This window comes from Nicotiana tomentosiformis, chromosome 8, assembly GCF_000390325.3.
Source record: "Nicotiana tomentosiformis chromosome 8, ASM39032v3, whole genome shotgun sequence".
NCBI lineage: Eukaryota > Viridiplantae > Streptophyta > Magnoliopsida > Solanales > Solanaceae > Nicotiana > Nicotiana tomentosiformis.
This window is the reverse complement of record NC_090819.1, coordinates 37292739-37310164: the sequence shown is the minus strand read 5'-3', so window position 1 is coordinate 37310164 and position 17426 is coordinate 37292739. Positions and strand designations below refer to the sequence as shown.

The 17426-nt window shown below is 39.3% G+C and overlaps 1 long non-coding RNA gene across 1 annotated transcript; it reads left to right on the top strand.

Moving 5' to 3' along the window:
- The first annotated feature begins 8623 nt into the window (after window positions 1–8623).
- LOC138896638 (uncharacterized) lies at window positions 8624–17048 on the top strand. The gene is made up of 2 exons (XR_011410012.1): window positions 8624–9085; window positions 16951–17048. It is a non-coding gene; the product is annotated as an uncharacterized lncRNA (long non-coding RNA).
- Window positions 17049–17426: the final 378 nt, after the last annotated feature.

Sequence of the window (17426 nt, the reverse complement as noted above, 5' to 3'; positions counted from 1 at the left end):
TTTTGTTTAGTATAAGGGTGGCGATATGCGCATGTCGTAAAATAGGGGTGACATTGTTGATGATGTTATGTGATGATTCAGGGGTGTCTTTCTTTACGTTGTTTATGTTTTGAAATGGGGTTGATATTTTGATTGCATACATATTTCTTAACAGTTTCTATCTTGTATTTTTAATGAGTTGTTAGTTGAATTTGACATGCTATCACTTGCCCCACTTCTACTTGATGATTTGTGGCCAAAGATGGTTTTTTCTGCATTGGTTGATATCTCATGTTTGTTGAGTTGTTGGTAGCATATCGGATTGATGTGATAAGGAAGTTGTCATCACGCATTGATATATTTGATTCTTGAAAAGTTCTATTGAACGTGTTATTCAGCAATTGATACAAAATTGGATCATGTTGGGCATAGCTTTACAATCGTATATGAGTGTTGAGCACACATATTATATGGTGCATACCTCTTTGTGAGCGGGGTTGGTGCAAGTTTTATATTTTGAACATGTTTAATTGATAGAGTTGTTTATTACCCTATCCCAATTTTGCACCTTTGTTGTTGACATTCTTTATTCTGCAACTATCTATCTGGACTATTTTCTCTATGTTATTAAGCTGTACAGGTTGTGCAACGTGATCATCTTTTGACTTAAAACTCTCTTCACTACTTCTTTGAAGTTATTCAAGATACTTATTGAGTACTTGGGGTCTATTGTACTCATACTATACTTCTATACCTTGCATGCAGATTCTAGAGCTGAGTAGATGTGAAGATAGAGCTTTGCATTGGAGGTGTACTCACGTGCCGAATTCATGCTACCTTTTTGTTCATGGTAGCTTAGGATTTCATTTTTTGGTTATGTAATTTTCAAACAAATGTTGTATTTATTCCTTTCACCAGCTTTGTAAATCTAGTGGCTCATGACTTATAATGCCAGTCCTTGGGATAGTTATATTGAATTCGGTTGCATTGTTTATTAAATATATTGCTGATTTCTCAGCTTAGTATTAACTTATATTGTTTGTCTTACCAAGCGGGTCGGGTTAGATACCATCACGACTTGGTGGGTTCTTGGATCATGACACTTGGATGATGTTTGGCTTGGATTTGTTCGATTGGAGGACTATAACAAGGGTTTGACGTATCGAGGTTGAAGTCTAGCCCGGATGAGGTAAGTATCTTGCCTAGGCTTGGATTGAGGGTATTCCCAATTGGATATGATGTTTGTTATATGTTGGGGGTGACGTATATGCGTGGTGACGAGGGTATATGCGTGTACCGTAGTTATTCGTGATCCGGGTAGATCTTAGGCTATTATATGTCTTGTTTTACTATCATGCTTCTTTGATATCGTGTTTTCTCCATATGTATTACTACGTGAGTTATTATCCATGTTAGAAATCATGTCTAGGCTATTTGCTTATTTGTTGAGGCATGGTAGGGCTATTCTTGTGATATTGTGCTATTTGTCTTAGTCGTAGTCATACTTTTCAGTAATAATATTATATATGCGTGTTATATCTCTGTCTATGTATACTTTTTATATGTTATCTCATATGTTATTGGTTTCCTTGTGCGTGACATGAGTTTGAGCTTAATTGTGGTACGTTGGTATATTCCATGTGGTATATTAAATTATATTTCGGTGAGATGTTGGCATGTGGAGACTTGAACGGATTGATGACTATCCTTGGGCCATAGAGCCATATTGGTATTGATGGTGAGGTGACACGTGCACTAGACTCCATGTTAGGATGAGTGGTATTGACAGTGAGGTGACGTGTGCGCCAGGCCCTCAAATTGGGCTGAGTGATTTTGATTGTTGACTTAGATTCAATCAGCACCTAGGCTAGGTCCGCTCCTCCAGAGTCAGGTATTAACCTGTGGTTGCAGACACACGAGATATGCTTGGTGAGAGACTTATGTAACGCACCCATATAATGCTGAGTGTGTATGGTTATGTCTGTGATGATTCATGGGTATTTAGCTAGGCATCATAAGAGTGCTGAGAATATAATTCAAGGCATCGTGAGAGTGCTGAGAGTACTACTAAGGGGTACTTGTGCCTAGGGATGGAAAACGGGGACGGTCGGGTGCGGGGCAGTGCGGGTTTAAGGCTATTCTGGGAGGGGAGGGTTTAAAGTTATATGATGCGGGTGGGGGGGGGGGGGTGTTGAAACAATTTAAAAAAAATGATGTAGAGCGGGGCGGGGTGCGGGTCTATGAGGGTTTCTCCCATTATGGTGTCTTGCTTGCTATCGGTATTCTTCTTCTCTATATTATGTGAAAAAAGTTTCATGTTCTTTTGCCAATAATTTAAAAACTTTTTTCCGTAATATCAACATAAAATTATGTAACTTCACAAATTGTATCGCAAATAAAAAAAATAAAAACAATCAATTTTGGATTTACATTATTTCAACAAGTTCCCTGATTCTTTGCTAAGGCCTAGGTTGGTCACTGATATTGCAGCAACTGCAGGAGTAAGATTTACTAAGTCTATGACGTCTTTCATACTAACCACTCTTTAATTACATTTCATCTTAAAGAAGACTAGATTTGGTCGGAAAGGATCAATAATGCATGTTCCCATTTTTGCATCTGAGAACCGTCGTACCTGAGTCTCGTCAAATCAAATTAAGACTAATTAGCAAGAAATTCTTTTTATATAAATTTCATAATTTAATATCATATATTCACAAAAGAAAATATTTTTTGAAAAAAGATAGTTAAGTGGTGCGGTGCAGGTGTCGCGTCCTGTTTTCTCGCGAAAGCGGGTTTCGACATGTGTCAATTCTTTTAAAGAGTATTAAAAGAGAAGCGTCACCAGCTAAATTTTTGAGGTGCGTTAGGGCACTTATTTACAAATAACTCTGTTTAATTAGTCTACGCCACCAAAGATTGGGTAAGGGCTCAAATTACCTCAAAGAAAAGGAGTTAGGCACACTTCGAGGTCCATAACTGTGGGTCCTAGCCTAATTTTACGCTCTTTGCGATTACTGGATTATAATTATCCTATGTGATTATATAAGTTATGGAAGACGAATTATACATAGGAAAGCAAGCGGGTTATACATTAATAATCGATTGATCCAATCTTGAAGATTACAAGATATGGCCTATTTTAATCTATGTTAAAACAAGCGTACAAAAAATGACTATGGGGGAGGGATCCTAAATTTTTTAGCCTAGAGGATCACCCTGTGCTCAACATAAATAATACTTCACAACTCCTTTAGAGGTAAGGGTTGCTAATATTATTCATTGGGCACAGATTATCATCTCCTGCAACCCAATTACTATCTTAAATTTGTTTACCTAGAGGCGTTTTAGTTCAATTCTAAACCGCGTCCTATGCGTGCTTTACCCGTCCCATGCCTATGGTCTAGGAGGCTTTGGACCTACTACTTTGGTAGTTCTATACTTTACTTAGGACACTCAAAATGATAAAACTAGGCGCACAATCAAAAAAAGTAGGATTGCACATAGTTAAAAGTTAAGGACTCAAATTGGCCTCCTCAGATAGACACAAATGCATGCAAACAATTATAGGTTCATGCTAACAACATTCTTAAATTGCTAAGTAAGCGGCTGTAAACGGACGGATTTGAAGTCGGAGTGTAATGAATGGCGTAAGACCTATAGGCATGATTTCTATGTGATTGATCGATTCAGGGATTGACATTAGAGTTCTACAAGCAGTGTTTCCATGTAGATTGTTTCGACCAAGCTGCCGATTTTAATACATGGTTCATTAAAACGCTATAGGCATGATCTCTAGTTGACTTGGTTTTGAGATCATTGAAAGCATATAGTTATTCATTTTTGATCATATAGACATGATTTCTTAATGTATAGCAAAATCCTATAGGTATGGTATCTAGACAATAATATCCGGGCAGCAAAGTAATTGAGAACATACACTTGTTTTATTTTATTCCTATAGGCATATTATCTAGGTAGCAACATGATAAGGATAGTAGCAGCAACAACACATTGAGGTCCTATAGGCATGGAATCTAGGTATGACAATGGGCAGTCAACAAGTCTTGTTTTAATCCCTATAGGCATGCTTTCTAACGTTGCGCTTCATTAGCCTTAAGTCATGCTTTTCAGGTAAACAGATAAGCAAATCAACATATAACGCAAATAAATAAATTAAAGTCCTAAAGGCATATTTTCTACCCTTTCATGCAAAGAACAGAATATACCCGTCCCCCCCATTTCACTAATTCCTCAATTATTTTTTTACAAATTATTATAGGCCCAAAATAAAAAAAAACAGGTTCAAATATTACAAACTAAAAGACTGCAGGCCTAATAAACAGAGCCAACCCAAAGAAAAATAATCCAATACTGCCTGGGCCTTCAACATGCTCACTTTTCACATAAGTGGCAGACCCAGATCCAAACACACATCAAACAGGAGAGTGTATCAATTGCACAGCTCGGGGCTACACACGAACTCATACCACACCCAAATGGAGGGCCCATTTATCCAGCAATTGCAGATTAACCACTTAACCACATAAGTTAACGAACCACACATGGGAATAAATTAAAACAACTCTGAAGCTAAGTATATTGAAGTTCGATTAGAAGTTTTAGGCAGACACTAATGAGTGCAGGATTGAACACACTCCACATTAGAGTTCTCAACAATATAGCAACATTTTTGGCTAAAACATTGAGACAGTAATTAGTACATAATGTTCATATAAGCATAAAGCAGGGAAAATAGTAGAGCATACATAAAGGATTCATCAAAAGAAGTTCACTTGAGTAAGTTCTGGGCAAGATATAATCACCTAAGAATTTCAGTACATGAATCCAAAGCAAGGCATGAGAAAAGACTCTTGACAAACAATAGGTGATCAGAATAACAGAGCAGGCTGAAGGTAATCATAAATCATTCAAATTGAACATATATAATGGGCGTGCATCTAAGCTTACAGTTCAAACAAGTTCATATGCTGGAAAGGCACAGGGTTACATAATAATTCATGAACACAAAATTAGGCAAGCAATAGCATGTTGATTCACAAGAGGCCTAAATGACATGAGTGTACAAGTTGAACACAAGCAAGAAAGAATAAAATTGCAAGAGTACTCACCAGTTTGCAGAATTAATGAGCAAATAAGGTAGAAACTAAGTGCAAGCAGCTTGTTTATCAGTAACAAGGAGAACACAGCAGAAAACCCCATAGTTCTTAGTGTGACAAGTTCCCGAACAGTGCTCACTCTGAAAAAGTTCAAATAGTATTCTGGTGGTCTTGGCTTTCAGCCAGCCAAGAGCTCAATCTTAGAATAGTGTAGAATGAGTGAGAAAGAGAGAAAATAGTAGTTCATGTCCGTTTAGGGGAATTAGGGGAGGGTTTTTTATCGTAGTTAAATCAAACGAGTAAACAAGGAAAGAAGTCAAGCAAACATAAACAAGGAAAGAAAAATATACATACAATCAGTAAAGTAATCGGTAAGGAAAGAAATCGAATTCCAAACCCTATTTAGGGCTTAATGTTTGAAATCGACCAACTGTTGTGGGGAATCAGGCCCTTCTTCATGTATATGGACAAAATACTGTCCAAATCTCAAAGATTGAAGTCGATCCAGTCCGATCAAGGAGATGCTACTTGCCAAAATTGGGTAAGTACCTAGGTAATACCACAAACACATGACCAGTAGCAGAGGAACATAGATATGGTAAGAAAATAATGGAGGAATCCCATTATCAACGGGATTAGGGGAGGGATTGAAGGGGGAGGCGGCTAGGGTTCTTCAGAGAGAAGGTAGAGTGATTGTGGGTCGTTGATATTGAGAGATCAACGATCTAGATTAGCGATCGGGTTTTTAAAGAGGGTCATTTGGTTTGCGTTTCTGGGGGTCAACTGGGATGGACATGCTTATTTGGACCTTATTAGTCCGAAAATTAGCCCCAAATTGGGTTATAATTTAAAATGCACAAAATTTATTAACATAAACTATAAAAATGGCTATTAAATAAATAAAATATTATTTAAGACATTAAATACTTAAAAACAATAATTTAGAGGTAAAAAATATGAAGATGATATTTTGACATAAATAGTATAATTAAAATGTAATTAATATGAGAATATAGGCTAGTATTGTAAAATATTGTAAAATAGTAGACAGAGGCAAATAGAATTATGTAAGAATAGAATAAAATATTATAAAATACATGTGGATACAAATAATAAATTTGGATAATTCAATCATCCTGAAATAATTTGAAGGGATAATTAATAAATATTTAAATGCAAGAAAATTATTTTTAAAGCTTTAAAAATTATAGAAAATACTTATATAACCCTTATAAATTGGGTAATAGTGAAAAATGATATTTTTAAAATATATGGAATACTTTATAAAATATGAGAGCAATATTGGGTATCAATAGCTGCCTCTCTTTACCCGAGAATGATAAAACAGTTGTCGGGTAAAGAAAATGATGACCAATTTATCCGAATGAGCGAGGATGAGGTATTTTGGAAAAAATGGGGGCTGAACCCTGGTTCTTGAGTTTCCTACATATACCTGGTGTTACGGAAATCAGGCCGTGTGTAGTTCTAGATCCAACGGTGAACAGAGCCGGTGGAGTTATTATAAAAAAGGTCATACGTTTCGAAGAAGGATCCTTTTTTTTGGATAGGATAGCATCACAAGTAACGGATAATTTCAGCTAGGGCTATGAATGCTTATTTGAACGTTATGGATGTACAAGACAAATATTTGAGTGCTTACAGAATAATACGTGTGGAATGGTTACCTTCCGAATTACCTGCAAAACTTAAAACACGATGCACGCGAATATATATAGTTATTGCAAAAATTTAAACATGATGCAAATTTCCTTTGGACCATGAGAGTCGTCCTTCGGACGATGAGGATGATGTCCTTAGACCATGAAGTCTTGGGCTATGAAGCATATGATAAGGGATTCGCAGGCCATGGAATGATGTCCTCGGGCCATGAGGATAGTGCCTATGGACTATGACGCCTTTAAAAAATAATATGTAGTTTCTAGAGATCCTTAGGCCATGGTATGGTATTTTCGGGCTTTGAGGATGATTGCCTTCAGACTATGATGTCTTCGGACATTGTGGCAATGTTTCAGCCCATGAAATGCATATATGCATTGATAATAATTGCTTGATAGAGGGAACAAGTGATGCTTAGTCATATGCGAGAATGAGAGAGGGCAGTGCTTAGCCTTGTATGAGATGAGGGCAGTGCTTAGCCCTTTGTAGAGAAAGGCAGCGTTTAGCCATATGCAATGATGGAGGCAGTGCTTAGCCTTAACCAAAGTAATGAGGGCAATGATTAGCCCTATGCAAAGAAAGACAGTGTTTAACCTTATGCAATGTGACGGAGGTAGTGCTACCCTCATGCAAAGAAAAGCATCGTTTAGCCTTATGCGATGTGTTACATCTCGCATTTCGTGCGTTAAAGTTTCGTCTTCAGTTAATCGATGTAGACTCGGGGATAATATTATCTTGAGGTTAACGTATTTATGCTATTTATAACAAGCGATAAGTAAGTGCCATGAAGGATATAGGATACACGAATTAAAGAAGATGAGTTTCGTTGAAGGTTGTCGATTTGGGATAAAATACGGTCCGAGCTATAATACCCGATATTTATGGACTAGTACCATACAAGGTACCATATGACCACCATAGTATGATGTGTAAAGTATATTAAAAATGACTAGTATTTTAAGTAGTTTGAGATAATTTCTAATTATGTGGGTAATTGGTTAATTATCGGTTAACGGGACATTACCTAGTTAATTAATAAAATTCATAAGATAAGATTAACCCCCCTCCCCTCCCCAAAAAAAAAACGTGGCTGCAAGCCACATATTAAAAGAATGACTCTTACTCATTTTTGGATTAGGCGGCACCTAATTAACAACTAGAAGACACTTCATTCTCACTTTTTGAATAACAAGTCTTGTAAAGGTATTTTGGATACAACACTTCATAACAAGAACATTAGCACTTCCTACAATCAAAACATTAGCCATTCCTACAAACAAAACATTAGACATTCTTACAATCAAAAACGTTAGCCAGTACTTGATAATTAAAGAACACTACAATCAGAATCCACACCACAGGATTGTCCAAACCTAGATAATCAAATCATTGCATTTTATCTTTTTGTAAGCTACACTGTAAAAGGGAGTAGTACTCTTCTACTTAATTTTCAAAAGCTTTGGTGACGCTAACTGTACAAAGGAGTCATCCTCCTTAATTATAACGTGATATTTCTGCTTCAACGAGAATTCGACCAAGAATATCATACAGATTTTTCCATACTCCAAGTTTGTTAAGGCTAAATGATCCATACGATATAAACGAAACGAGCAAATGCACAACTTTCACAAATGACTCTATTCATAAAAGTATTAGAGGTGCCTATGTTCTTGAATTCCCATGTATCTTATTATCACATCTTCTGTTCATGGGTCCCAGAAAAATACATAGTTGATAAAGTTTATCCGAAAGGTATATTGAGCTTAGTAACATATTTTTATGCACTTCATTCATTTATACATGTATATTGACCCATAAACAGATGGAGTTATATACGCGTGTATATATATATATATATGTACTTATATGTATATAGGATATGGGAAAAGGTTACAGCGTTATATATGCACCACCACCTGATCAATTGGTATATGTTGATGATGTTGCCCACAGTGGCCGAGACGATATGATGGGATGTCCTCGGAGGCTTGATGATGTTATGTACACCTATACCTATGCATGCCACGATATTTATATGCACGTGCATGACATTATAAATGTTTCAGAATTCACAAAGTTATTTAGACTTACAGATGGATTGCTTTACTCCATGTTTCATCTATGTCTTTCATGTACTGATTTTCATGCCTTACATACTCAGTACATTATTTGTACTGATGCCCTATTTCCTGGGGCCTGCGTTTCATGCCCGCAGGTGCAGGTAGGCAAGCTGACGGTCCCCCTTCTTAGGATCCTTGATAAGCGAGAGTTGGCGTGCTCCACTTGATCCGGAGCTGCTTTTGATTTTGGTACGATATGCTTGTATACATATATGGGTATGATGTGGCTCAGTCCCGTCTTTGTACAGTTGTATTTCTATTCGAGGTCTGTAGACAGTTATGTATAGTTGGATAGTATGTGGTCTAGTCGGCTTTCAGTTTTGGTTATATAGTTGTCTATAGCAGCCTTGCCGGCTTGCCCTTTGTATTCCGCACGTATATGTATATATGTCTTTTGGACAGGTTTTCCTCACGCATGTTATTCTCGTAATTCAGCAGATATTATTCATGTTTATATCTTAGTCGCATACTTAAGGGTGTTCGACAGGTAGGACTCAGGCACTTGTCGCGGCCCATCGGTTTGGGTCGTGACAGAAGTGGTACCAGAGCAGTTCTGTCCTAGGATTGTCTACAGACCGTGTCTAGTAGAGTCTTGTTTATGGGTGTGTTGTGCACCACACTTATAGACAGGAGGCTACAGGACATATAGGATGTTATCCTCTCTTTTCATCTTAGATCGTGCGATATAAGAATTCATGTTCCTAATGATATGTTATATTTTCAGCGATGCCTCCAAAGACTACAGCCGCCCGGAAGGGAAAGTCCGTGGCTGGTGAGATTACTAGTCGAGCGCCATGAGTGACTAGGGCTCGGGGAGAGTCTCATGGTGAGGTTCCATCTCAGACTTCACATACCTCGCTCTCTCCGGGAGAGCTCCGAGGGGCACAAGCTCCAGCGCCCACCCCTGTACGTTCAGCCCCTCAGTCGGATGCACCGGGTCAGGAGATGAGGGATGCTATTCAGTTATTAACTCGATTAGTAGCCACACAGGCTCGGCGTCAGGAAGTAGGTATTGGTCATGCAAATAGGTCCGCCAGTGCAAGGGTTCGTGGTTTCATTAATTTAGACCCTCAGGTATTCACGGGGGCAGATCCAAACGAGGACCCTCAGGTATTTATTGATAGAATGCAGAGGACGCTGAGGGTAATGAAGGCCACTGCGACTGAGTCAGTTAAGCTAGCTTCCTATAGACTCCAAGATGTTGCAGTTAATTGGTACGAGTCTTGGGAATTGTCCAGAGATGAGGATGCCCCTCCAGCAGTATGGCAGGAGTTTACATAAGCTTTTCTTCGTCATTATCTACCACCAAAGCTTAGACGGACCAGAGTTGATAGGTTATTGACCCTTCGGCAGGGTAACATGAGTGTTCGAGAATACAGTCTTCAGTTTGATTCTTTGGCTAGGTATGCTCCCACTATTGTATCTAAGATGGAGGATCGGGTTCACCAGTTCGTGATGGGATTAGAGCCGCACTTGCTTAACGATTTACGTCGGTCTCACTTCAGCAGACATGGATATTTCTCGTATTCAGGCATACACCTAGGGTGTAGAGGAGCATAGGCAGAAGCAGAGGATGGATTGTGAGCATGATAAGGCCCAAAATAAGAGAGCGAGGTCTTCGGGTCCTTCTAGTGAGTTTCAAGGTAGTCAGAGGCAACAGTACCTGAGGTATCCAGCCCAGCTATCGGCTAGCGCACCCATTCAGTTTGGCGGTAAGAAATTTGATCGTTCCACATATTCAGGGTCTGGTCAGAATTTCAGGGCATCAGGTTCTCATTATAGGGGTGAGTCAATTCAGATGAGGCCGCCCTTGCCACGATGTGCTCAGTGTGGTAAGCAGCATGCCGGGCAGTGTCGTATGGGGTTGGGTGTTTGTTATACTTGTGGTTATCCATTCCACGTTATGAGGGATTGTCCGACGAGAGGTGATGCAAGCATAGCTCAGCCAGCGGGATCTGTAGCTGGTTCATCATTATCAGTACGCCCCCCTGGGCAAGGTTCACAAGCACCAATGAGTCGTGGTAAAGGCAGAGGCGGACCATCTAGCTCGAGCGGTCCTCAGAACCGCATTTATGCGTTGGCAGGACGACAGGATCAGGAGTCATCACCTGATATTGTTACATGTATATTATCAGTCTTCTCATATGATGTATATGCACTGATTGACCTAGGTTCCACCTTATCATATGTTACTCCATTGGTTGCTAGTAAGTTTGGAATAAAACCTGAATTGGTTAAACCTTTTGAGGTATCTACACTTGTTGGGGACTTTGTGGTAGCTAAGCGAGTATATAAGGGTTGTATAATAGTGGTTCATAGTTGATCTACCATAGCGGACCTAATCGAGTTAGATATGGTAGAATTTGATGTTATAATGGGTATGGATTAGTTGGCTTCTTGTCATGCCAACGTTGATTGTAGATCAAAGATAGTCCGATTTCAATTTCCAGGGGAGCCTGTTTTGGAGTAGAAAGGTGATACAGTGTCGCCGAGAGGTAGATTTATTTCCTATCTTAAGGCAAGGAAGATGATCAGAAAGGGATATATTTATTACTTAGTTCGGGTTCAGGATGTGGAAGTAGAGTCACCAACCATTCAGTCCATCCCTGTGGTTAATTAGTTTCCCGATGTTTTTCCTGATAAACTTCGGGGTCTTCCGCCAGAGCGAGAAATTGAGTTTGCTATTGAACTACTACCAGATACTCACCCAATATCTATTCTTTCCTATAGAATGGCCTTCGTAGAGCTGAAGGAGTTGAAGGAACAACTAAAGGACTTGCTTGAAAAAGGCTTTATTAGACCTAGTACATCACCGTGGGGAGCACCTGTGTTATTTGTTTGGAAGAAAGATGGTTCCTTACGGATGTGTATTGATTATAGATAGTCGAATAAGGTGACGATCAAGAATAAGTACCTGCTCCCGAGGATTGATGATTTATTTGATCAGTTGCAAGGTGCCAAGTGTTTTTCAAAGATAGACTTGAGGTCCGGGTACCATTAGGTAAGGGTTAAGGAGGAAGATATTCCAAAGACAACATTCAGGACCAGATACGGGCACTTTGCGTTTCGTGTCATGTCGTTCGGTTTGACCATCGCCCCAGCAGTATTCATGTATTTGATGAACCCTGTGTTCAGGCCCTTTTTAGATCTGTTCGTAATTGTATTTATCGACGATATATTGGTGTATTCTCATTCAGAGGCTGAGCATGCAGATCATTTGCGTACTGTGCTCTAAATGTGAATTCTGGTTGAACTTTGTAGCTTTCCTTGGGCATATCATTTCGAGTGAAGGTATCCAGGTTGATACACAGAAAAAATTGAGGCAGTAAAGACTTGGCCTAGACCCACGACATCGACGCGGGTTTGTAGCTTTCTTGGTTTGGCAGGTTATTACAGGAGATTTGTAGAGGTATTTTCTTCCCTTTCAGCACCTTTGACAAAGTTGACTCAGAAGGGAGCAAAGTTTCAATGGACTGAAGGAGTTGAAGGAACAACTAAAGGACTTGCTTGAAAAAGGCTTTATTAGACCTAGTACATCACCGTGGGGAGCACCTGTGTTATTTGTTTGGAAGAAAGATGGTTCCTTACGGATGTGTATTGATTATAGACAGTCGAATAAGGTGACGATCAAGAATAAGTACCTGCTCCCGAGGATTGATGATTTATTTGATCAGTTGCAAGGTGCCAAGTGTTTTTCAAAGATAGACTTGAGGTCCGGGTACCATTAGGTAAGGGTTAAGGAGGAAGATATTCCAAAGACAACATTCAGGACCAGATACGGGCACTTTGCGTTTCGTGTCATGTCGTTCGGTTTGACCATCGCCCCAGCAGTATTCATGTATTTGATGAACCCTGTGTTCAGGCCCTTTTTAGATCTGTTCGTAATTGCATTTATCGACGATATATTGGTGTATTCTCATTCAGAGGCTGAGCATGCAGATCATTTGCGTACTGTGCTCTAAATGTGAATTCTGGTTGAACTTTGTAGCTTTCCTTGGTCATATCATTTCGAGTGAAGGTATCCAGGTTGATACACAGAAAAAATTGAGGCAGTAAAGACTTGGCCTAGACCCACGACATCGACGCGGGTTCGTAGCTTTCTTGGTTTGGCAGGTTATTACAGGAGATTTGTAGAGGTATTTTCTTCCCTTTCAGCACCTTTGACAAAGTTGACTCAGAAGGGAGCAAAGTTTCAATGGACTGATGCTTGCGAACGGGGTTTCCAGCCATTGAAGGACAGATTGACTTCTGCACCGGTTCTAACGGTCCCAGAAGGGACCGATGGTTATGTTATCTATTGTGACGCCTCGGGAATTGGGTTGGGTTGTGTACTAATGTAGCATGGTAAGGTTGTAGCTTATGCTTCTAGACAACTAAGAAAGCACGAGAAGAATTACCCGACCCACGATTTAGAGTTAGCCCCAGTGATTCATGCACTAAAGATGTGGAGGCACTACTTGTATGGTATTCATGTTGATATCTATACGGATCATAAGAGCCTCCATTATATCTTCAAGTAAAAGGAATTGAATTTACGTTAAAGGAGGTGGTTGGAGCTACTTAAAGATTATGACGTTGATATTTTATACCATCCGGGGAAGGCGAACGTGGTAGCCGATGCCCTCAACCGTAGATCTATGGGTAGCCTGTCATATTTACAACCAGAAAAGAGGGGAATAGCCCATGAGATTCATCAGCTAGCTAGCCTTGGAGTTCGATTACTGGACTTAGGTGATATTGGAATTACTATTCAGGATACGACAACATCCTCTCTAGTAACTGAAGTAAAGGAACGCCAGTACGAGGATCCTATGTTAGTTCATTATAGGGATACCACCCCTCATAAGGAGAAGACACCATTTGAGATTACAAAAGATGGGGTCCTCAGATATCGAGGACGATTATGTGTCCCTAATGTTGCAGGGCTGCGTCAGCAGGTTATGGGAGAAACTCACTATTCTCGTTATTCTATCCATCCAGGAGAAACAAAGATATATCATGATATCAGGGAAGTATATTGGTGGGACGGAATGAAAAAGGATATAGCGGAGTTTGTTGCTCAGTGTCCTAACTATCAGCAGGTTAAGATTGAGCATAAAAAACCCGGTGGAGTATTGCAGGCTATGGAGATTCCGACTTGGAAATGGGAAGTAATCAATATGGATTTCATCGTAGGCTTACCTCGTACCCAGCGTAAGTTCGATTCGATATGGGTGATTGTTGATAGGCTTACAAAGTCAATTTTCTGCCCGTTAGGACTACATATTCCGCAGAGGATTATGCAAGGTTTTATATTAAGGAGATAGTACGACTACATGGTGTCCCTGTCCCTATTATCTCGGATCGAGGAGCTCAATTTACAGCTAACTACTGGAGGTCCTTCCAAAAAGGATTAGGGACTCAGGTAAGTCTTAGTATAATATTTCATCCCCAGACAGACGGACAAGCTGAGCGTACTATTCAGACACTTGAGGATATGTTACGAGCTTGTGTGATAGACTTCAAGGGTAGCTGGGATGATCATCTGCCGCTTATTGAGTTTGCATATAATAATAGCTACCATTCAAGTATTCAGATGGCTCCATACGGAGCTCTTTACGGACGGAAGTATAGGTCGCATATAGGGTTGTTCGATGTTGGGGAAACTATGTTAGTAGGACCAGAATTGGTACAACAGGCAATCAAGAAAATTAAGCTTATACAGGAAAGGCTATTAGCAGCTCAAAGCCGTCAGAAGTCTTATGCGGAAAATCGACGGCGAGACTTGGAATTTCAGGTTGATGATTGGGTATTCCTAAAGGTATCACCGATAAAGGCGTTATGAGATTCGGAAAAAGGGGAAAACTTAGCCCTCGGTACAATAGACCATATAGGATCATACACAAGGTAGGCTAGGTAGCATATAAGTTAGACTTGCCTTCGGACTTGGAGTCTATACATCCAGTCTTTCATGTGTCCATGCTCCGTAAATGCATCAGAGATCCTTCCAGAGTTGTGTCAGTTGATGACGTTCAGGTCACAGAGCAGCTATCATATGAAGAAACTCCCATTGCTATATTAGACAGACAGGTTCGGAGATTGAGAACTAAAGACGTAGCTTCGGAGAAAGTACTTTGGAGAAACAACAATGTGGAATAAATGACTTGGGAGGCCGAGGAAGACATGAAGTCTAGATATCCCTACTTATTTCCTCCTCCAGAGAAGGGTCCGACTGAGACATCACAACCTTAAGGTACGTGTATGGATTCTTGTGTTAGTTATTGTCATTGGTCGTGTGAGGCCATTGTCATTATTGATGATTGTGGTCCTATGTGGCGTTGAATTATAGAGTTTCTACAGGAAGCGTTGGTAGTAGTGTTGTTACAAAGGTGACTCTGCCAAAGTTATATAGATCCCGGGGAGTTAAACATTCGAGGACGAATGTTTCTAAGGGGGGAATGATGTTACATCTTGCGTTTCGTGCGTTAAAGTTTCATCTTCAGTTAATCGACGTAGACTCGGGGATAAGATTATCTTGAGGTTAACGTATTTATGCTATTTATAACAAGCAATAAGTAAGTGCCATGAAGGATATAGGATACACAAATTAAAAAAGATGAGTTTCGTTGAAGGTTGTCGATTTGGGATAAAATACGGTCCGAGCTCTAATACCCGATATTTATGAACTAGAACCATACAGGATACCATATGACCACGATAGTATGATGTGTAAAGTATATTAAAAATGAGTAGTATTTTAAGTAGTTTGAGATAATTTCTAATTATATGGGTAATTGGTAAATTATCGGTTAACGGGACATTACCTAATTAATTAATAAAATTTATAAGATGAGATTCCCTCCCCCCCCCCAAAAAAAGAAAAACGTGGGCAGCAAGCCACATATTAAAAGAATGACTTACTCATTTTTGGATTAGGTGGCACCTAATTAATAACTAGAAGACTTTTCATTCTTACTTTTTGAATAACAAGTCTTGTAAAAGTATTTTGGATACAACACTTCATAACAAGAACGTTAGCACTTCCTACAATCAAAACATTAGCCATTCCTACAAACAAAATATTAGACATTCTTACAATCAAAAACGTTAGCCAGTACTTGATAATTAAAGAACACTACAATTAGAATCCACACCATAGGATTGTCCAAACCTAGATAATCAAATCATTGCATTTTATCTTTTTGTAAGCTACACTGTAAAAGGGAGTAGTACTCTTCTACTTAATTTTCTACAAAAGTTTTGGTGATGCTAACTATACAGAGGAATCATCCTCCTTAATTAGAACGTGACATTTCTGCTTCAACGATAATTCGACCAAGAATATGATACGGATTTTTCCCTATTCCAGGTATGTTAAGGCTAAGCCCTCCTTTCTTTTGGCATGATCCATATGATATAAACGAAACGAGCAAATGCACAACTTCCATAAATGACTCTATTCATAGGAGTATTAGAGGTGCCTATGTTCTTGAATTCCCATGTATCTTATTATCACATCTTCTGTTCATGGGTCCCAGAAAAATACGTAGTTGATAAAGTTTATCTGAAAGGTATATTGAGCTTAGTAACATATTTTTATGCACTTCATTCATTTATACATGTACATTGACCCATGACCAGATGGCGTTATATACGCGTATATATATATATATATATATATATATATATATATATATATATATATATGTATATATGTGTACTTATATGTATATGAGATATGGGAAAAAGGTTACAACGTTATATACGCACCACCACCTGATCAGTTAGTATATGTTGATAATGATGCCCACAGTGGCCGAGACGATATTATGGGATGTCCTCAGAGGCTTGATGATGTTATGTACACCTATACCTATGCATGCCACGATATTTATATGCACGTGCATGACATTATAAATGTTTCAGAATTCACAAAGTTATTCAGACTTACAGATGGATTTCTTTACTCCATGTTTCATCTATGTATTTCATGTACCGATTTTCATGCCTTACATACTCAGTACATTATTCGTACTGACGCCCTATTTCCCGTGGCTTGCGTTTCATGCCCGCAGGTGAAGGTAGGCAAGCTGACGGTCCCCCTTCTTAGGATCCTTGATCAGCGAGAGTTGGCGTGCTCCACTTGATCCGGAGTTGCTTTTGATTTTGGTACGATATGCTTGTATACATATATGGGTATGACGTGGCTCAGTCCCGTCTTTGTACAGTTATATTTCTATTAGAGGTCTGTAGACAGTTTTGTATAGTATGATAGTATGTGGCCTTGTGGGCTTTCAGTTTTGGGTATATAGTTGTCTATAGCAGCCTTGCCGGCTTGCCCACTATATTCCGCACGTATATGTATATATGTCTTTTGGACATATTTTCCTCATGCATGTTATTCTCGTAATTCAGCAGATATTATTCATGCTTATATCTTAGTCGCATGCTTAAGGGTGTTCGACAGGTAGGACTCAGGGCACTCATCACGGCCCATCGGTTTGGGCCGTGACACGATGTAATAGATGCAGTGCTTAGCCTCATGCGAAGT